Below are 23,725 nucleotides of genomic sequence, written 5' to 3'. Positions count from 1 at the left end.
TACTTATTCATATAAGTATTTACATCATTTAAACATCAACTTATTTTCCCACAAGCTTCCATCTTGCCGATCCCAGATTTACATTTAAAACACTACAATTCAATAACCAAATACCAATAATTCTACGATACCGAATATCAAGCAATATTTAATTTTATCTTTCAAAACGCCAACGGTTAAAGACAAGTTAATTTTTTAATTTCGAATACCCTCTAGTAATTAAAACGACCAGTTGGTCTTGACTCTTGATACATGCTTAATGAGAAAATTACGTGGTTCATTCCGCCGCTTACGTTTTCATTGGTATAGATTATCTGATATTTAACAGTAATTGTGACAGAAATAATATTAGGAAGTATGTATTGGTATTGTTAAAGTAAAAAAAGTTTAACGTAGGTATTAGTAACTTGCAGTTTGACAACATTTGACAAGATTCAGGGATAGAACGAATAAACATTTGTATGTTTTAAGATCCATTGCAAATTCAGTATCTGTAATTTACTTTCTATACATCTCGCTCTCACTAATATGCGAGTACGAGCGAGATGCATAGAAAGTAAGTTACGTTCTCGATAGCGTTTATGCCAGTGCCAAACTGGTGGTAGCCACAAAGGTTTTTAAAATAATATCTTAAGGTAGACTTTCCTCTCTGTCATTCCAAGCACGAGTAGTACCATTCAAGATCATGTATCGAAACCATACCTAGACTAGAACTCTGTCTATAGTTACTTGTCACGGTCATTATAGTTATAATATAGAGTATCATGTATCATAATTGCTCTTATAATAATCATGCTGGATGGATTAGACTCATGTGAACAATCATTTAAATCCATTACGTTTTGTTCAACAATTGTCTACAAAACATCAATTAAACAAGCACTAATTCCATTGACCAAGCCCCCTCACCTCTCTGATCCCCCCTGATTCAAAAGGTATACGCTTTGCTACAGACCAGAGATCAGGATCGCCTGTTAACCCTGCGCCTAACAATGTAATAACTTTGATTGGTGCCCTGGTGAACGAACGAGTGAATGAATTGAATGAATGAAACGATGATGACGGAGGTTTTCAAGAATGTGTCAGACAGATAAATGAAGAGTTATTTGTATTTGGAGTAAACAGAGAGGAGAAGTACCGACCAAATTAAAGTTTAATCCATTCTGGACTAAAAGGAATTTAAAACCTCGAAGAACCTAAACTATGTTGCAAACAAAAATAATGTGGAATGTTTGACTTGTAATGGCCAAAATAGCATAATACGGAAAAAACTGGAACCGAAGTCTAATCTAAATCCTTAAGTTATGGAAAACTCTAATGAAATGATAAATTTTACTAATAATGCAAATGATATTCTAAACGATTGAAATTAAAGGAAACGGATTGTATATGCGTATTATGTAAATATAGTATTTTAATAAGGGAAATGAACTAAAACAGGTTCATATGTGTACAGCCCTGTTAACAATGTATATTTATAATACAGTGTACCCCGAAATGAATCAGTTTCGTCGAAGCAAGCAGTTAGTGGCTTAAATAGTATTGATGGCGGGGTCAAACGATGCGCCCTGCTGAATCAATGTCCCATCAGCATTAATGAACTCCGACAGGAATGAGCTTGGCGCCGAATTGGCGATCATTTTCATCATCAAACCAAGATATTTTATTTGGCATTCTTTATTGAGGCAAATCGGGGTAGTTTAAATGCTTAAGCATTTTTTAAACACCAGTTTATATGGATTATTCGATATATTTATCAGTACGGTTTTTACTCACTATTATTTTTAGTCGCTTTTGGCGACATGTTTCGGATTCTGCACGACGTACAACCGCCGCGGACACTCGTGCCTGAGGATGGATTCCCAAAGAATCCGAAACATGTCGCCAAAAGCGACTAAAAATAATAGTGAGTAAAAACCGTACTGATAAATATTTTGAAATATGTCTCACGATAGTTTAAGTGGGATTATTCGATGTTTAGGTCATAATTTTTTCTTCCTATATGAATTCCACACAGCTGAATTTTATCACATGCATTATTCTTCACACTCATTAATTGTTCACAATCTTGTTTCTTTCTATTCGCGATTCTACACAATATGAATTCCACGCAGCTGAATTTTATCACATGCGTTATTCGAATAATCCGTTCATATGATGGCAAACTCTATCAACGACAGCGAGATGAGCTCGAATTGTCTTTGTAAAGCTCGCTCCAGACTACGCGGTGCGAAGCAGCGAACGCGAGTGTGGAGGCGATTTCGCTGATTAGCAAACTAGACTCCACACTCGCGTTCGCGGCTCCGCGCCGCGATTCGCGCACGAGTGTGGAGAGCCCTTTAGAAGAGTACTTGAACGCAAGCATACGATCAAATGTTTGAGTATTATGAATACTTTGTTTTCCGATTTTGTCAAACTCCGTTTTGTTTCCAAATATAAACGCAACTCGTGTTTTGCTATCAGGATATCTTCGTAAATCATCTTCTATAGACTTCTTTTTCACTCTAAAAGCAATACTTTTTAGGGTTCCGTACCCAAAGGGTAAAAACGGGACCCTATTACTAAGACTCCGCTGTCCGTCTGTCTGTCTGTCACCAGGCTGTATCTTACGAACCGTGATAGCTAGACAGTTGAAATTTTCACAGATGATGTATTTCTGTTGCTGCTATAACAACAAATACTAAAAAATACGGAACCCTCGGTGCGCGAGTCTGACTCGCACTTGTCCGGTTTTTTTAAACGATGAGGATGATGAAGATTGAAAAGGCTGAAAACGAGCAAGCCTTTGTCCAGCAGTGGGACATTAACAGAAAAAAAATATTAGCCTTAAAGGTGTAAAACATGGCTGGCATCTAACGATTTAAAAAAAAACCGGCCAAGTGCGAGTCGGACTTGCGCACCGAGGGTTCCGTACTTTTTAGTGTTTGTTGTTAGATATAGCGGCAACAGAAATACATCATCTGTGAAAATTTCAACTGTCTAAGCTTTCACGGTTCATGAGATACAGGTGACAGACAGACAGACGGACAGACGGACAGATCGACAGACGGACAGCGGAGTCTTAGTAATAGGGTCCCGTTTTTACCCTTTGGGTACGGAACCCTAAAAATCCGTTGTTCTTGCATTTTGAAATCTGATTCGGATTAAGACAATAGTGTCGGTATAGGTTAATAGGTCTTCGTTATTCAAACAAAATATAAAATATATTATGCCTATATCAACATCTACAATTGTAATAAATTGTATGATTTCAAGTGTCCATCAATCGCTTGCTTTCGATACATAATGTTCAATTTATCGTTCATTAGAGTAAAGGGTGATAATCGAGCGAGTTAAATCGAGCCCGCATTCGTTTCATTCACTCATTCATTCATCGTTCACGCTCTATCTTTTATAAAATATATAATTATCCCTTATTAAACTATATGCGGGTTACAGTTTTTATGCTTTTTTGGGGCTATGATTTTTTAAGACAGTGTAACAAACTTGAATATAGTTTTGTGACAGCCTTACCAATCTACAAATGAAATAGGATTTTGAAAATAAACAATTGTTTATTTTTATATATGATGCTAATATATGTTTGACCTCTAATGACCTTTGATTTTTTTTAAGTGATTTTTTGACTGCATAGGAAGATTAGGAAGTTATGTATGAAGTTGTAGTTGTTGTATGGTCTTTTGGTATAGGTACTTAGATTTTATTTTGCACTTATCTTGAGCTAACCTAAGCGCTGCGCGCTGCGGTGTTTTTTTTTATGTAAAATTTTCCATACATAGCATCCTGATACATTCTACTATTCTACTATTAATAGTTTGAATTCTGGTTCTGATTTGACGACCGGTCTAGCCTAGTGGGTATTGACCCTGCCTATGAAGCCGATGGTGCTGGGTTCGAATTCCAGTAAGGGCAATATTTGTGTGATGAGCTTAGATATTTGTTCCTGAGTCATGGGAGTTTTCTATGTGTTTAAGTATTTGTATATTATATATATCGTTGTCTGAGTACCCACAACACAAGCATTGAGCTTACCGTGGGACTTAGTCAATTTGTGTAAGAATGTCCCTATAATATAATATATAATAATAATTCTACAGTAAGTCGATCAACTGAATACAAAATCCGTCAATGCCTCAAAGAGGCGGTTTCTCAAACACAACGTAGGCGGTACACCGGGCAACAATCAATATCTTAATCTCAATCTTACTTCTCATATCTTTAAGGTTGAAATTAAACTGTTCTCATAGATTGACTGTACGACAGATGTTTACTTTGCAAACATTGGGATGATCTTGTAGAATGGAATAGCGGGTATTAGTGTAACAAAGGTGTTCGTACAACGTTATGAATGCCGCCGCAACAGCGTCTTTTGAGAACATTTGTTTCCGATATCGATTTTTCTAACGGTAAAAGCAACTTTGGTTTTGAAAGTCTGTTAGATCGTATCTTATTATAAGTGACGCGGACATGAGTATCTTTGAATGTGTTTTTTTTTAAACACGGCCTATGCTTTGTGGCGTTTGAAACTAGGCTTTGTCCATGTCTACGAAAAATAGAGCCACTGATGGACAATTAAGGTTTTTAACAGAAATAAATTTTGTTTTGTGTTAGAATTTAAGGTGTCCAAATGTTATGAATATGAACAATTCATAAGAGGAAAGGGGACGGCCGTTTCTCCATACAAACGTAGTCCCCATTTTCCTCTGGATATTGACACTGGAAAATATTTATACATAATTTGATGTATCCATAACTATTATGCCCCTTGATTGCTAGACGCCGGTTCGAATCCGGCCTTCACCACTTTTTCCTATAATATATGACATGTATTTCAGTTTATAATTTATATATATAGTAGTGTGACTACTTAAAACACAAATCAAAAATATTTAATAAAATAATTTGATTTGTTCCCAAACTCGTGTATTAAAAGTAGTTTTATGGATTTTTTACATTGCCCTCCAAGTTATGAAATTAGCCTCAAAACCAACTTTCTACCTCTATATTTCTTCTATAACAATGTGAAGACGATAACATAACCTATAATTTAAATCACAATACAGTTAACAATGGCTTCCTTACAATATAATCTGTAAGGAGATCGAAATAGCGAAACAAATTTAGCACCCACAATGGGACCGGGGTTTGTCACCGAGATGCCATCTTGGTAATGTTTGTGTTCCAATCGCGACTCGATTTGACTGGGAACCAATGTAAATGTGAACTTAAAATGTTGTTGAAATACTTTTCATATGAGTGTTGTGGTCGAAAATTGTGGACTCAAACCTCGGTTGTGCAAAAAAAAAAAACGTTCTTGAAAAAAAAATGCAAAAAGGTGACTAAAAATTTAGCGAGGATAGATGTTACATACAGACGGGGTTAGGTAGCAGCGGGTTGCTCGTTAGAAATGATGCTGGGGTACAAAAGTTCTTAAAGGTAGCCACGGTTGCCACGAACGAATCCGAAGACGCAGCAAGAAAAGGATCCCAACACGGTGGATCGACGTTCTGGTCAAGATCGGATGAAAAATTGTATGAGAGTGAGTCTTTTCGTTAGCAGTTTTATTTAGGAAATAACAAGCAATCTTACAGGATTCGTTTGCAAGCGGTAAGCGGTAACGTACAGGAAAGGTGCAATTGTAATTTAATTTTACATTGATTGAAATGTAGATGTTACATGGATTGAAAGTAACTGAACAAGAAGATATACGACTCTATATGTCATTGTCATTATATTATGTAAGAACAATTAGACTGTGGCAAATAGTTTTGAACGCGAAATGTTAAATTTTGGCTCTATTTGAAAAAGTATCTATTTAAAGGTGGCAGATACTTTTGGCGCGTTGTTTCATCCGCTACTATTGATGCTAACTATATACAACCACAAATAGAAATCGCAGATAGTAGTTTGCAGTCAAATAACGTAGTGGTACCAGTGACCAACAGGGAACCAGTGGAAGCACTTCTTAAATTTTTTAGGTTATATGAAGGGTACACGGAAAGAACATGTCTAAGTCACTTAAGTAACATTTTGAGTAATCGCGGTTTTAAAATTTGGAACCATGTCAAAATGTATGGTAATTCCGTGACCAGGTCTTTTTTAACCGAAAAATAAGTTGTGTTACATATATTATACCTACAGTGGTAGCAAAAGATATAACCAATAGTTCATTAAGAGCTCTACATTTTGAAATGAAAATCTCATTTTCCGAACACACATGACACACATGACATGTTCAATGTTCAGACATGTTCTTTCCGTGTACCCTTCATATGTCAAATGCTAATACGTACTGACATATTTGTTTATATTACTTGCCATTTCTATTGAACCACAGTTTGTATAAGTATATATATTGTGTGGCTTATGAAACTGTTAGTTTAAGCGTTTAAGTTATAAAATTTGTTTAATAGGTTAAGTGTATAAAAACTGAGCGCATCTCGCCATCAAACGTAACAGTTTGTCGAGAATATAAATTTAGTAAGTTGTAAATTTGAATATATAATCATTGGTAGCTGCGTACACATGAGTATGTAGCAGCCGATGAGTGTACCCTGGCTCCTGCCAAAATAGAAATACACTAATAATAATATAAATAATTTAAGTTTAGTTGCTTAAGATAGTATTAAGTACTAACATGTATGGACCATTATGAAGTCTAAAATAAACGAATTTTATTTTATTTTATTTTTTTATTTATTTTACAAAGAAATAAATAAAAAAAATACATTTTTTTTATTAAAAATGATAATTAAATGTTGACATGTGATAGATTTGACTTTACCAGAAGACTCAACAGCATGAGCTTAAAAAACAAAACGGAATAGGTCCCCAGCGCACAGCAGCAAATAATCATACCTTTTAGCCCCACGACCGACAGCATGTAATTTTCATCTCGGAGCCGTCATTTTGGCACGCGCCTAACAATCATTGCGACGTTTCTGTTGTGGTTATATATTACAAATATAAAAGTTACCCTTTTTGCAATTTCTGTCATTGTAATTATATTTTTGCGCAATCTATGATTATTTTTGTCCCTATTTTGTATGAAAGTCGACAGTAATATTTTTTTATAAAAGTGTGCTATTAACTTATAATGCTAGTGTTTTGTAAATGTCATTGATTAGTGGTTATGTAAATTTTTGTTGTGGTTATACATTACATTCAGTTGTTAGTATTTTTTTTCCATAAATATTTTTTTAAAAGCTGTGTGTTGAAGCCGTCAAGCATATTTAATAAAATTATTTGCCTAGTGAACTAATTATGTATTTGTAGAAAATAATTTATGATAGTTACTATAGTAAAAGCTTAATAAAATTAATATTACTATATCTAAAAATACATATTGGTAGTTTCTCATAACAAATGCAATTACCTATATTTTTTCTAATTGAACGTAGTTTAGCGAAATGGATCCGACCTATATGTCATTTAAATGAATGATTTTTCATTTTGACAGAATGTTAAAATTTTATTTACAGATTATTGTGGATTGGATCCTTTACCATAAATTATGTGCATTCAATTATTGTACACTTAAGACAAATAGTACGTACGTACGCACGAACTATTTGTCTTAAGTGGAAGTTGGCCGTATTCTAAAGGGTATCAACTCGTATAATGATACTCCAAATTTTATATTAAAGGAAGAAATGGAAAAAGTTACGCTTCCGGCAGGACTTGAACCCGCAACCTCCGCAATCCGTGCGTTGCTCTTAACCAATTGAGCTACGGAAGCCTTCCTTAGAACGGAAGAAACCTTAAAAATCTTTCCATTCCTTCCCTTAAAATGTATCGCTCGCAGACGTATCTGCATGTAAAGAATTCGCATAATGATAGTGTTGAGGTCCTCATTGATTAGCGGTCAGGGGTGTCGCAAGTGACGTGTGCTGATACGATTATCCTTGCCCGGGGGATGAATGTTAAAAAAGTACAAATGAAATGTCGGCATGGGGATGAATTCGAGCATTTCAATTTTTATTTGAGTTTTATACCATTATATTTCTAATTTGAAGTTTAGACCTGCAAATCTATTTTGTTTTAGTTTCTTTTTCAATTATTTTTTATTTAAACTAGTATAAGACATACAACAACTATTTATATTATAAATATTTTATTTATTTAATAATTAAATCATACGAAAAGGTAATCCGCCACATGACATTTATTATTAACGTTTATTTTCTAAGTGACACATATAAGTCTGTTTATCATAAGTGTGCTCGAAAGAGAAGAATAAGTACTTTATCTCCTTCTTCTCGTTTAGAGTTTTATTAGACGTCTTCTGGTTTAGGTTTAGACAAAACTCACTCAATATTTAGTTGCTATACCGGAACACGTGATGCTGCAGCAAGACTGTGTCGCCAAAATGATTTTTAGCTTTTATTATTGTATGTATTTTAGTCTGTAAGGTATCTATGAGTATGAGTTGCCTAAAAACAAATGGTATTTGGAGAAAAATTATCATCACTATCCCCGAACTTATCCCCGGATCTACCCGCGTCCCGCGCAGTGGGTCGAACCAAAAGTCGCTCGTTAGATTGCGGTCTGGAGGGTCCGGACCGCGGACCGCAGTGCAGGGGTGCTCCCCTCATCTGCGGTTTGTCGCGTGTTTAGATGTTTTTGGCTTTTTATTTTATTGGATGTTTGATTTTTAGTGTTTATTGAACTTTATGGGTTCTTTTTACGTTTGTGAAATGATAGTAGATATTAATTCATTGTAAACGTAATTTAAGAATGACACCTATGTAGGTACGTAGACATTTAGCAGGTTATTTTCAGACAAGGCAGGGGCCTATTGCATAATAAAATACAAGCTAATAATATTAGTGGTTTTACTTACAAAATCACTAATAGCTTATATTATAAACTGAAATAGATATCATACACTAAAGAAAAAGTGACCAAGTCCACCGGTGGCCGAGGCGGGAATCGAACCCGCGTCTTCAGCTTACGCGGCTAACGTCCTGACCACTAGACCACCCGGCCACGCCGTGTGTGTGTGTTCGTGGACTTGGTCACTTTTTCTTTAGTGTATGATATCTATTTCATTTTATAATTTATATATAGTAGTGTGACTACTTAAAAAACACAAATCAAAATATCTCATAAAAATAATTTGTTTTGTTCCCTAGTTAGCTTATATTATATTGGCTTGTATTTTATTATGCAATAGGGCCCAGGTCGTTTAAAGTTGACTTAGACGGACTGTATGTACAGAACAAAACTACCTCACGTAGTGTCATTACTCATTATTATTTTTTATATTTTCTTAGAAGTTTGACATTAGTGATGACATGGCCACACTTTGTCATTGCAAATGCCATGCAGAGTTAGCTTAATCCGACTGTACATACTTTTACTATTATGTAGGGATCTATACCCGCTATGTGAGTTTGGCGTCATACAATAAAAATGTCTAAAAGCAAAAGTTATTAAAAATTTTGCTGTATGTGACTTTTCCATTACTCTAACATAGTAATTAATAACATGATTTTCAGGAGTCAGTCAAGACACTCTTCTTCAAGTTTTTGATTGCTATTCAAACATTTAACAAATTAGGACGGCCGTTAAACCGTTCACACAAAAAAAAACTTCCCAAATTCCATAATTAAAGTTCAAATTTCGAACGAAACGGCTCATTAAAACGCGTTTAAAAGTTTGCGTCGTGATTCCCCGCAAACTTTGTACCTGGTTAATTGTGGATATCTCATATCTCCGAAATAAGAAGGGCGTATGTGTGCAGGCCTTTAGGGGATGTTAGGGCAGTTCGGGTGTTCGGGCAGATCAGGCGAATTAACCAAATGAGGCGACACACCGGCTTGGCTTGTTCCGTACGCTCGGATGCGAAAATGCTTCATTATCCTTTGATATATGGCGTTATTCCTTATTGGATGAGGGGAAATTACTGGATTAATGGATATTATGACATTTATCTGTGAGTGTTATGAGTAATCAAGCCAAACTGAATTACAGATATGAACTCGTCTGGTCAATGTAACATTCTTGCAGTTGGCGTTGGCACTTTTTTTAAACCACTAACATTTATTGAGCTATATCTATTGTTTAACATGATTAATCAAAGATGGACAAAGATTTACCACAATTATGAATAAGGAGTGAAAATTTCCGATAAAAAAGCTTGAAAACTTCTATGCATTTTACATTTTGAAAGACCATCTACACTAGCGCCCCTAGCGGCGAAATTAAACGCGGTAGCCCTCATTATTAATGTGTTACTCATATGTAATTTAAAAGGTTGTTCTATTGTTTTTTTTTTCTAAAAATGGCGCTGTCGCAGGAGAACTATCTGGCAAGCCAGCAGCAGCTTTATCATTGTAAAAAGGTGACATAAGTTTGAAAAATGTAGGCACGAAGAATAGGTCTCACATAATTTCCATACAAATTTTGAATCTTGCACCTTTTTTTACTGACTGGCTGGAAATTGGCTCACGATCCATCATAAATAAAAAATCATACGCATAATGCAAAATGAGGGCTAACGCGTATGAATTCGCCGCTAGGGGCGCTAGTGTAGATGGTGGTCTTTTCCATAGTTCGAAATGTCAAATGTCACTTGTCAGTTCTTTAGTCTTTTGGACCACCATCAACAGAGGCGCCTTCTCCTCACTTGTGAAAGTCAAAAACCGACATTGGCAAATTCACCCCGTGCAAAATTGCGGGGAGTAAAAGCCAAATAGGATTTAAAAAAAAAAACAGAGGCGCCAACTGGTGAGCAAAAAAACGATAGCCCTCATTCCGTGATCAGACGACTATGTCACAAAACTGTCAATGTCACCAACAAACGTAACTCAATACAGAATTGTCCTCCAAGTTTAGTTTCCTGATCCCTATCCAAAGTCCAGCATCACTGTACAATTAAATAAAATTCGTGATCTGCTCACTGGCCATTAGCGAGCCGTGGGCGTAATTAAAAGACAAATACACACGGGAATTAAAAACAATTAAATGGAGTACAATGGGCGACGGCGCACGACTTGGGTCTATATGGGAGCTCGGAGTTGTTAGCGGTAAAAGGGCAGTGTTTGTGGATAACGGGAACTTCAAAGGGATGTGCAATTTGCACTAGTTACGTAAATATAATGTCTAATAATGCACTTAAGAATCACACTAATCTAGCTTTTGCTATATAGATTAGATTAGATTAGATTAGATATATTTATTTCACAACATATGATTATCTACAGTACAAATTACATTAATGTCAATTTATAAGAATCTACATTGTGATCGTCAGAAATAAATTTAAATAATAGCAAAATTATCCAATATTAATTTCATTAATTATACATTATATGAAAGATTTCCCCTGAGAAGGAACGTCAAATAGTAACAATAATAAACAAGGAAAATGTCAAAAATGGTATGCGATTATAAATTATACAGTTATGTCAAAAAATTCACATATATAATCAAAGTTACGCTCTTATTTAAAACGTCATTTTGATATTATAACTTGAGATTACAAATACAAATTTTTATTGTTTGAATGTGAGTGGTTATAAATGGTGGTAGGGTTAGTATTTGGTTACATCACAATCAGCCTGAATTTGGCGTACAATACTCTTTGACTCTCAATGTGCATTTAATTTTGATCTGGATATTCAAATAACATACAGCTTGTCTTACACCATGGGGCTTTAAAAATTTAAAGTCACGGTTCGATTCTACTCGCTAAACTGAACTTTTAATGGGACCAACCCCGAAATGGCAAAAAAATTTTTGGCCGTTTAATACATTTTGGCTGATCAAATATCGATCTTCTATGGAAGAGCCAATTTTTTGTTCGATTTCAGGGTTGGTTTCATAGTAAAAGTAGCTTAATTTAGCGAGTATTTTTTTTTTTTTTTATTCATGTATTTATTTAGGGACTTTTAATCTTAAGATTACGCCAGTCCCATCGTACCTTAATCTAAATTACACTCATCTACGGCCTGTAGTAGTATACTGACTAATATAATTATACACAAATAAATATATCTCCTTTGCCTCTTCTGAGATTGGTGCCGCCAAGATGCTTTGAAAAGCGCCTACATCTAACCTATTAATATTTAGTGACTTCATCAAGCCCCATGGTGAAAGACATGCTGTAAGGTATATAAATAAAATAAATAAAAATAAAATAAAATAAATCTGGTATATAGCAAGTAGATATAAAAGTGAAAATACTAAGTAACGGATAAGGACAAACGACTATTAGATTTGAAAGCGTTTATCAATAACGCTATTAAAGTTTATCTATAGTCTTGACCTTTTGCAAGATAGATTAGATTGAAGCTTCTGTACCTATTTACTAACCCTTAACAAAATTGACCTCAAAACTAAAAATCAATCGCAAATGGGGGTTAATCGAGGCGTCAAATTGGGTTTTCACCGCGGCTTATTCCGCAAAGTGCTGAGTCGCGCCGACACCCCTCGACGCCATTTTCTTTTTTCCACGGTGTCGCAATCGTATTACTGGCTTTTGTTTTTGATGTTCAAGTGTCAGGCTTTGTATCTGTGCATGTTATGGGTATAATGCTTATTGTATGTAAAAAACCGGCCAAGTGCGAGTCGGACTCGCGCACCGAGGGTTCCATATTTTTTTTGTATTTGTTGATATAGCGGCAACAGAAATACATCATCTGTGAAAATTTCAATTGTCTAGCTATTACGGTTCATGAGATACAGCCTGGTGACAGACAGACGGACAGCGGAGTCTTAGTAATAGGGTCCCGTTTTTACCCTTTGGGTACGGAACCCTAAAAAGTAAGATCTAAATATTTGAATTATTGGCGGTATTAATAGTATCCCAACTGAAGTAACGTATTTTTACTAAGGTAATTAATTAAGTTTTTTTTATCTGAAATAAGACATTTATTGAATTATCGTCGTTGACTTAAACTTTAACTTTTAATATTTATTTACTGTCGGTAAATGAAGTCAATTATAACACTGAATAAATTCATTATTTTGTATTTTAGGACTAAATAAAGTGTGAAATAAAAGTGCAAGTCAATCAACGGGTAATTTGTATATACCAATCATCTTACTCGTGCACTGTATTAATGATTTTATTATATGCATTAATAATAACGTAAAAACAGATAGGTATACGTCTTCATCAAAGCAAATTACGGCATCTAAAAACGCCCAAGGCACCCGCATGCTACTCTACGGTTAGCTACACGGCCCTTTCAATAATCGAACGCTGATTTCATTTAAAAATAAACTGCGCGTTGACGTTTTTCTTTTTTTATTATTTAATTAAGTAGGCAACGGTAATGAGGGTTCAGCCAGTATCGTGTTTCGACACGCGTCAAAAGCTCAAAAGCTGTCGGTCGGGTCCCCCGGGCTTCAGAGCACCCTCTGATGGCTATTGATAAATATCAGTGTTATATCGTTTTACAACCAGAACAAAAGGCGATTACCGTATTATTAAATTAATACTGTATGATTTTGTGCGGTTTTTTAAATTTCGGGTGATGTGTGGGGAGTATCGAGATGGATTATCAAGAGGACGTGTATTATGTATTTGCATTGTCAAAAGTAGATTTAAATCCTTCGTAACCGATACCTATACGTAGATAACATCTTAATATAATACTTTGAATAAAAATGATCTTTTGCAAAATCAAAAAAAGTTAACTAAACCTTTTTAAACTACCACTAAAGGAAAATTTCCTATTTTATTTATTTGTGAGCTATAGTCTCAAGAACAATGTATTTTGAATAGAAATTCTACACAAAATGCCCTATTTTCATTGCTTCTGACTGAACATAATAGACAACCTAGACCGTTCGAAAGACAAAACACTGGCCACATACATAACCACAGACAATGCTTTTTTGTCGGTCGTGTACCGTGTAGCGTGGCTTTTTGAACTGGAATTTTTTCACTCCATTCGCCGTGTAGGCAGGCTTTATTTCACCCCATCAGCCAGTAGGGTTGACAGGCGCTTTTTCTTTTTTATTTCGTCCATTGAGTACATGTGTTATCGGAAAATGGGTGTGCCAATAGATTCTTTTTAGGTTGTTACTTGTTAGTAATTAAACTCTTTGAAACAATGAACGAAACGAAAAAATTAATTGCGAACAGGTGACCAAATGAATGATTATAGATTAATTAATGCAGTTTTGTTTCTTATAAAAAAATAAAAGAATGTTTCCTTTAAGTAAAATGAGTTAACTTTAGGTTTTAAGGCACTTTCCTTCGGGCACATAAATTTTTTCCAGCGTGTATGTTTAATGAATACCAAATTGCAAGATGAAAGTTAACCCTTAAATGCATGATTTTTTCTTTTTGCCTGAAATTAATATATGTCTTACATAATTGTTTACTGATTCTAGGAAAAATAAAAATATAAATTAAAACATCGATTTTCACTGCTTAACCAGTATTAGAATTTACATAGGGTAAATAATAATTTATGTAAATTTATACAATTATTGGTAAAAGATATAAAAAATCTTACTACCATTAGAAATTTATACTATTTGTAATATACCTATAATAAAGATTTTAAATATAAATAATTACAAACCCCGAAAAAACCGCCTAAATTACATATTAAAAATCATTAAATATTCCCAATTTTCCGCCATTTCGTGTTAAAAGAAATGTAATTTTTTTAAACTTAAATACTGCGCAAATTTCAATAAAACGACGGAAAGTGTATTAATTTACGATCAAAATAATATACAGGACCAAATAGATTTTACCTAATTATGCATAAAATTATATGTTTTTTGTTGTGTACATACATACATCACTATGAATTTAAGGGTTAAAGACGAACGATTCAATATGAAATCAAATACATTTACCTACTACTGTTTTATGCTTTTTTATTTACTTGTAATATTGTTGCGATGTCTACATAGTTAAATATGCGGTAGAAACTCGTATAGCTTTGTAAGTGTAATCGTACAGGGAAACTACTCCCAGTTAATACCAGTTTAACATTATCAAGATGAAACTTTACAGACTAATACGCAACTGTCACAACTGTCAACGTTTTTTAATTTCCCCGAGTCGACAGCCCTGCAGCGTTAGTTTCCAACTCGGACAGTGGCCATCCCGTTTGGTGTAGTCGGATAATGCCACGTATGTACAGTTGACAATATATTTGTGCCACGTATGTACAATTGTACAGTCGGCAATATGTTTGTGGATGTCGTACAGTTTGGGTGTAGTTTGGTTGTGATTTGAAGGCTGTTATGGGTGGTTCGTTTTGTAAATAAATAGAAACTATTATATAAATCAGGTAAGACCGTCTACAAGCTCTTTAATTACTTGCTTTGTACAGATACGTACTCTACTTAGAAGGTCGGTAGAGCAGAATTTAAGGAGCGATGCTCTTCCTTTTGTACCGTATTTGAGCAAAGTAGGTACCTATACAACCCAGGTAGCAAAATGACGTCAAATGACGTCAGTCACGTCATAATGACGTAATAATGCCGTCATTATGACGTCGCTGACGTCATTTTACGTCATTTTGCTACAGGTAGCAAGCAGGCAGGCAGGTAGGCAGGTAGGTATTTCCCAGGGGAAATACGAGAATTCTAGCCTTATTTTTTATTCATTCATTAAAAAAAATGAATGAATAAAAAAATAAGGTCTTATGAATGTCTTCCTACCCAAAAATTGTATACTTCCTCACAATGACCTCAATTTAAACAAGATAGTTACTCAGTACACTTTTTATAAAACTAGAATGACTTTTAGAAATTAGATCTCTGCTGAGTTTTCTTAGGAAAAGAGGATTGGGTTATAAGAAAAGTACACCGAAAGAAAAGTACACTTTGTCCGAAATCATTTTATTTTTGTTAATCGTTTTATTTTATTATATTTCATTGAATTTAGTTGGAAATTTTATTCGATTTGATAGCTTCCCACATATCAAGACGCGGGCTTAAAAACGTACCAACATGATGCAGTTAACCTTTGATTTAATTTCAACTTCCATTTAGTTATCAAAAACAATTCTAAGGAAACTAAATTACTGTGCAATCCTTCCAAGATTCCAAACTATCCAAAAACTGGCGAACAAATAAAACAATGGCGTCGTAAGTCGTAATCATGTGAACAATGCACCGCCGGCGGCAAGCGGTGATGGGTGATGGATGAATCTTGGCCATGGAATCGATGGAGACTACTGACGGCGCTACGCCTTCACTAAAATGACTGATGTCAGTCGTTGGCTGAACTGCACGTTTCTATTTAACATTTTCTTATATTGAAGAAATCTAAGCATTTTACGCAGTTTTATCCACATTAACTTCTCACATACGCCCTTTTTTACTTCAGTATCCAAGTACCGACCGACAGCTTTAAACAGATCTGGAGTCTAATCCCCCATTGTCCTATTGCTTTAAAAGGGCCGATCTCTGCACTTTGACATTCGCGGTTTAATCACGTCCTCATAGAGGGCGCTGGAAGATCAGCGCGCTCTTGACACTCACTCACTTTGAAAACCACGATATATAAAAAAATAACAATCGAAAATCGACCTTATCACGTTTAAATAAAAGTTAATAAGAATACAAAGTTTCCTGGTTTTGTTGAGAAGCTCTTTGGACGGATATCGGCTCTTCAACGGCATTGTCTGTCGCGTGACTTTTCGACGTTATCATTGATATTGAGGGCGATTACCGATCAAGTATGATAGTTGTTCAGTAGTTTTTGATCTTCAATGCTTCCGTATATCGATTAAATAACTTGATAACATTAATTCAGGTAATAATAGATCGTAACATGGTGAAAAGTATGAAAACAACAGAGTTTTCTATTGTCATTTGAATATTTTGAAAATGTATAACAAAAATTAATTAACTACAGTTAATTATATTGTTTTTATGTTTAAAAACATTTTGTAGTACAGTTTCAGTTTTTTTAAAAACATTGCTTTAAGTAATTTATCACCCATATTTGCCATTACACTATTTGCTCAATTTAAAAGGTTGCACCGTCGCGACAACACAAAAAAAATGAAAAACCTTTTTAAATCGTAATAAAATCCTCCAAATCTAATCAACTCTTTAAACACTTGCGGATCCCATTTAAATTTAAACCATTCACTCCAAAAGGGTTCAAATGTTGATTTAATTATGGTCACATATGACATTATGCTTTTTAACGTATGAGCTCATCCACGTTTCCAATTTAAATCAAAATGTCGTATGTGTATTCTAGCATAGTCAAACTTACGACATTTTTAAAAATAGGATGGCCATATGTAGCTTCCATAGATTAAAAAGTATAAGCGAGCGGTTGCACAGCCATTATAAAAGTGAAACCTTATTACGTAGACTGCTCTCACTTTTCGGGTTCAAGCTTACACTGGATTGAAAGAGATGGAAGATTTCGATAGGAATGTCGCACATCGCCCTCTCGGTGTCAATCTTTCGTTTTTCCGACGCGGCGAGCGGTCAGTTCTTTGTTATTTAAATCAAACACGCCATCTGTTGTACTGGGGAATAATTAACTGATGCGTTTTTAAAATATTAATTTTAGAAGGAAATGTGGACGAACGCTGTAGCATAGACAATAGAAATAGCTAAACAAATATACATGAGAAATAAATTATTGACAAAAAGACGCGGTCATAGGGTTATTAGGGTTAGGCAAAAAAAATCGTTTTTCGCTCTGAGTTGACTATTTTGAGTTGAATTAATTTATATTTTAAAAATGTAAATACATAAAGTCGTCTCGTCAATAGAACTTGCAAATAATGTAAATAAATATGACAGATTTTGTTAGCGTTTGACACATAACCTAACATTTTGACGAAGGTTATTTTCATTGAAATATTAACAATTAACAAGTATACAGACTGTTGATAAGGTCATGGTTGTCCTTTTAAAGAGCGAGATTACGAAGTAATGAAGGTAAAATGAATGAATGAATGAGTAATGAGGTGATTTAGATTATTTGCAAGTTCTATGGACAATGACTATTTGAAAATGGTAGGTACCATAAATAGAACACATTTTGGTTTACGTTTTTAACGACTTATAAAAATAAAAAAAATTAATTCTTGTACAAATCCGTAAACGCGAGTTTCTACGTTTCCGGTGTGCATTTGAACCTAAACTCGAATACTACTTTTGTATGTATAAAGAGTAAATTTAAGCTATAAGCATTTTAACTAAGTAACTTCCGGGAAACAACCTAACCCTTAACAAAACAGTACCGCACAAAATAAAACCAGGACCTAAAGACAAGCGATAAGTCCTAAGTTAGGTCCTAGGTCCTAAGCTGCGCGGCGTGATAACGTTAATGACGTCGTAAACTTGCGCGGATGCGCTCGCGCAACGACTTTGGTTATCACACTGTGTGCGAGAGGGACGCGCTATGGATTTATACAGCGATGTCCTGCTTGCACTGAAGCCTGACTTTGAAAGATCGAAGATTTTCACAAGCGAACCGTGACTGTTGAATGAGCGCGTTTTCTCGACAAGCGTAAGCGGAATATAAGAAAGGAGTTAGTTAGGAATTTTAAAGTCAAGTTTGTTTTTCATGAAAGTAATATTGAGAATAACCGACTTGGCTATGAGGCCGATTCAAAAATTACATTTTGTCACCAAAATGTCTAAATGATGTAATTTTGTTATCAATCGTGCGTGCATTTCGCTTGTACTTTTCAGTATTCTCGCGATCACGACGCACGGGCGAATGATAACAAAATGATATCACTTAGATATAATTTTGATGTCAAATGTAAGTTTGAATGGAACTCCTGGACTAGAACTTTGATCACGTTACAGGGGTTCTTACGATGTAAGTACCGCCAACCGGGGTGAATAGGGATGGCTGGGGTGAATAGGGACACAACTTAAAATGTGATTTATCTGACAATGTCTTTTAAAAATACCCACAAAAATGGTATTATGCGATTGAAAATAATAATAGATTTGGTATGATACAATTGGTGTGAGTAATATTAGGAAATTGACGTGTAAATTAAATTTTAAGTTTTGTCCCTATTCACCCCAGCTATATCTATTCACCCCGGTTGACGGTACTAATATTAAAATCGACTGTTTATATTGAAAAATGTCCTTCTACACTGTCTTCTTGCTACAAATCAAGTAACCAAGACTATACCAACGAGATTTTATAGAAATGGAAATGTAAACGTGGCACTCTTCAAGGTACCTATGAACTGTAGATCACCTATTTTTCTAAAATTTCTCGTCTCTTTTTACTCATGTAATTTCTCGTTAGTTTAGATGACTATAAATTCAAAATTGCTACCCATTAGTACCGACGCATCTTCCCTTGTAGAATGACTAATACCTATGACAGGGCTCCTCACACAACCAATTTTGAGGTGGTCTCTAATTCCATATACTTGTTACGCATGTCGGGGTCACATGTATTGGTTGAAGGGATAGGATAGGAGCAATGGAGAGGGCACACACAGTTAACTGACTGGTTATTAACTCTTATTGCGAAGACTTAAGGTCTGATATAAGTTTGTTTTGTGTTGTTCAGAATTCAGAAGTATGCGGAAGAATTAGCTGCCTTACGATGGAGTAAATATCGGTGCAAGATTAAGTTTAAAGTACGCTTAAATCACACGGTTTATATGGCCGCATTTATCATAGGATCTTTATTAAAGTATGAAATTCTTTGAGAAGAGTTTGTAAAACGCACATGTGACATATTGAGCTGGCCGTACACACTAGGGTATGCCTGCAGTTTCGCCAACTGCAAAGGTAAAAACCGGCCAAGGTCGAGTCGGACTCGCGCACGAAGGGTTCCGTACCATTACGCAAAAAACAGCAAATAAATCACGTTTGTTGTATGAGAGCCCCACTTAACTATTTATTTTATTCTGTTTTTAGTATTTGTTGTTATTAGAAAAATAAATCATCTGTGAAGATTTCAACTGTCTAGCTATCACGGTTCATGAGATACAGCCTGGTGACAGACGGACAGACAGACATACAGACAGACAGACAGACAGCGGAGTCTTAGTAATAGGGTCCCGTTTTTACCCTTTGGGTACGGAACCCTAAAAAAGGAGCGCATACATACGTGGTATACGTACAATTGTGGCATTCGACTGTGCAGTTTCCTAATCAGCTTTAACTGTGCAGTTAAACTGTACATCAGGGAAAACTGCACAGGCATACCCTAGTGTGTATGGCCAGCTAGGCAGTCTTTAATAAACAAGTTGCGGGAACACTAGTTTAAACTTTCGCGATTACATTATTAAATTGTAAAACGGGATTAAGTCCCGTTTTACAATAAAATTTAATAAGCTGCGGGAATACAAGCATCATGAAATAAAGCTATTTGAACGGCTTAAATATATATCTAACTATTATAAATTAATTATACGCGATATAATCCGTTTAAATAGTTTACGAATTGATAACACGTTAACCGGAGACAATATTAACAGAACGGGTTGTTTTCGAACGTAAGTTAACCTTTGTAACTACCTAAATTTTTGTATGTTTACGATTAAAGTCACACATGTATTGCACGTACATAAACAAATAATCAGAGTCGAACAAAACTGCAGAAAAAACAGAGGTGACTTTGACTTAAAAAGGTAAAAGTTCAACACAGGCACAAAGTTCGTAACATCTGAATACCGAACACAATCAGACCCCGCCATTATGGCTGGACCTATCTCGACACTGACGCTGACACTTGACACTTGTCGACACTTGGGGACACTTTGTGACACCGATGCGAGTGACCTAGTTGCTTTGTGTGGAGTGTAGATCGATGTAGCTTCTCGTTTGTATGCGTGTTTGTTTTGTCTTTAGGTTAGAAAAGTACCTAAAATCTTAGAGACTGAAATGAAAACTTGAATGTCTGATGGATCTGTGATTTGTGTGATAGATTTGTGGTGATTTTTTGATGAGCGGTCGGTCTAGCCTAGTCGGTAGTGAATCTGCCGATAAAGCCGATGGTCCTGGGTTCAAATCCCGGTAAGGGCATTTATTAAAATTGGTACAATAGGAGGACGATTGACTAGTTTGAAACAGTAGGATTGTAGGATTGACATTTTAGTATTTGGAATATGAAAATCAGCATTTTTTTTTCTTTTTCTAGACACATAAACGAAGAGAACATTTGCATAGAAGTTCCTTCCTCTATTAGGTACATTTTTTATGATATAGGAGGTAAACGAGCGACGGTACCGACGGCACCTGATGGTAAGCGATTACCGCCGCCCATGGACACCCGCAACACCAGAGGGGTTGTAAGTGCGTTGCCGGCCTTTAAGATTTACGCTCCTCTCTTGAAGGTTTGAAGGTCGTATCGGTCCGGAAATACCACAGGCGACAGTAAACTTTTTTTGTTTTTATCCCATAAGACAGGCTAAGGTTAGTATCTGCTATATTTTAAAGGCCGATGAAAACTGTCATGTTTATGACATTGTGTCATCAATAGACGCATTAGACCATACAGTTTATTTCCAATAATGAACATTATACTAAGTGTATAAATCCTATTCACTACAAAAGCCTCAATAGGCACAAATTTAACACTATACACGTGTCCGAAAAAAAAACAAAATCTATGGAATCCAAGCTTAAACTGCTTTTAAAATAAACCTTATCTCGAATACATAAAGTCTATGACATTTTGTAGACGTTATGAATGTAGCAGAGGTGAAATCGGACAATTTTGACAGTTGCAAAATTCGCGCGTCATCCTAATGGTCCCGAATAGCTTTAAATGGCGCGAAAAGAAAAAGGTGACAATCATATTGTGCCACGAAAATTTTAAATAAACACCTTTTGAGTGGGCGGGAGCGAAGTATTTGTAAATAGGTTTTGTGAGGAGCCACAATAGGTTTTTTTCGTGTTTTTTGCGATGTCCTGCGGGGTATTTGACAGTATTGTCGCGTGCCCTAATGCGCGCGTTGTCAAGAAAAAAATACAATGCCAGTGTCAATTTGTAGTCTTTTGAAAATTACGTTTTTTTTTGGTGACAGGCTGCTGTAAAAGGCGATAATGCAGTCCATGTTGTACAGAAATATTACAAATAAACAATACGTTAGAAATGTTAGAATGGTTCGTCTTGTAGTGTCTTAATTTTATAAAAATAAACCTTCATTAAGATGATTCCTAAAGTTTATTGTAGCAACAACAGTATCACAACAAATGTAGGTCTAAAATGCACTTTAAAAATTTCTAACAAATTATGCACAAAAGCTAAAAATATGAATGAATTTGAGGGAACGTATCGATTACTTTTTATTTTATTTAAACGAAAAAAAAAAACATGATATCCGCGCTCTCAGGCACGCACTTCCATCTCGCTCACGCTTACGCTCAGTGAGAGTGACGACACGACATTTACCTACTTAGATTTACCTACTTAGGCACTTCTGTTTGCTGGTAAATTCAAATTACGAGAGGTTAAAAACATTAGTACTAAAATTCCCTATTAAACTTATATATTGATTTGACCTTTAGCAAACATTATGAGCCCTATCTGTCCCGCAAAGTTCAGAAGGGTCATAAAAACGAAAGAAAGGTCACCCAAAGGGCACAGGAACGTGTTGTGACGCTTCGTGGTAAAATCGTCAAGTCCCCGGCAAGCTCGGCCGAATTTCACCTTCCCATACAAACGTAGTTCCGCTCTCATTTTAAAACTACGTGTTGGATTGTAATGAAACTTTGCACATACAATGACATGAGGTATATCTAGGTCTGAAATTAGTTTATATAGCTCCAGTTTATAAAACAAACAAAATAGAGCAAAAACAAGTTTTGTATGAAAAACTTAAATTCGCTGTATTTTTTAAACTATGGTATCTGAAGCTACACAAACTAATTACAGACATAGATATACGTTATTCTATTGTAACTACAAAGTTTCAGAGCAATCTAGCTAGTCGTTTTAAAATGAGAGCGGAACTACGTTTGTATGGAGAACCGAGCTTGCCGAGGACCCTTAAGTGGTAGTAGGTTCAGCTAGCAGAGTTTTAGAAAAATCGTATCGCTTTTTAGACTACATTGCCAAAAAATTAATTAGCAACCTTTAGACCTTCTAGTAACTTCATCCATTCGAAACCTGTACGGCTACCACCAGTTGGCACTGACATATTTGCTAGTGTGAGCGTAACTTACTTTCTATGCCAGCGGTTCCTAACCTTAAAAATGCCAGTATTACCGTGGGGGTAAAACTGGCATTTTACGGGGGTACCTATCTATAAGAAAAAATATTAATGATTATGGAGGAGGGGTAAAATCGAGTTCCCTAGTTAGTCAAAGGGGTCACAGTGCTAAAAAGATTAGGAACCACTGTTCTATAGGTATGCATTTCGCTCATACTGGCATATTAGTGTGAGCGAAATGTAGGAATAGAAAGTAAGTTACGCAGACGTTAGGAAATATGTTAGTTTGACACTGATGGCATTTTATGACCAATAAATTCTCGTACATAAATAATTTTATTTTTACCACACCAGCTGGTAAAGGCTCTCTTGATTGTTCAAAAACTGATAAGAAAGCATTTTATTCACATGTGAGGCAAAGTAAAATGCAAATTTTGAGTTGTTTTCTTATGTTTGACGGTAGAATTGACTTTTAAATGATGATTCTGAATGATAAATATTTAATAACATTCATTTTGAACCGATTTGCTATGACTTTGTTTGATATTTTAAAATTAATATTTCTCATGTGTCGGTGTTGTGAAAAATTTTGTGTTTCACTCGGTGGCAAAATTTGTTTAATCCTCGCAACG

The 23,725-nt window shown here is 35.3% G+C and overlaps 1 protein-coding gene and 2 non-coding genes across 3 annotated transcripts in view; all 3 read right to left on the bottom strand.

Moving 5' to 3' along the window:
- LOC134748918 (steroid receptor seven-up, isoforms B/C) overlaps positions 1 to 23,725 on the bottom strand; it is a 133,106-nt gene that overhangs the window by 8,688 nt on the left and 100,693 nt on the right. The gene's annotated exons all lie outside the window — the stretch shown is intronic.
- Positions 7,666 to 7,738, bottom strand: Trnas-gga (transfer RNA serine (anticodon GGA)). Its single transcript has one exon. It is a non-coding gene; the product is annotated as a tRNA-Ser (tRNA).
- Trnat-cgu (transfer RNA threonine (anticodon CGU)) lies at positions 8,917 to 8,988 on the bottom strand. Its single transcript has one exon. It is a non-coding gene; the product is annotated as a tRNA-Thr (tRNA).

Source organism: Cydia strobilella, chromosome 17 (genome assembly GCF_947568885.1).
Source record: "Cydia strobilella chromosome 17, ilCydStro3.1, whole genome shotgun sequence".
NCBI classification, from domain to species: domain Eukaryota; kingdom Metazoa; phylum Arthropoda; class Insecta; order Lepidoptera; family Tortricidae; genus Cydia; species Cydia strobilella.
The sequence above is the reverse complement of the archived record's forward strand: the minus strand, read 5'-3'. Positions and strand labels throughout refer to the sequence as shown.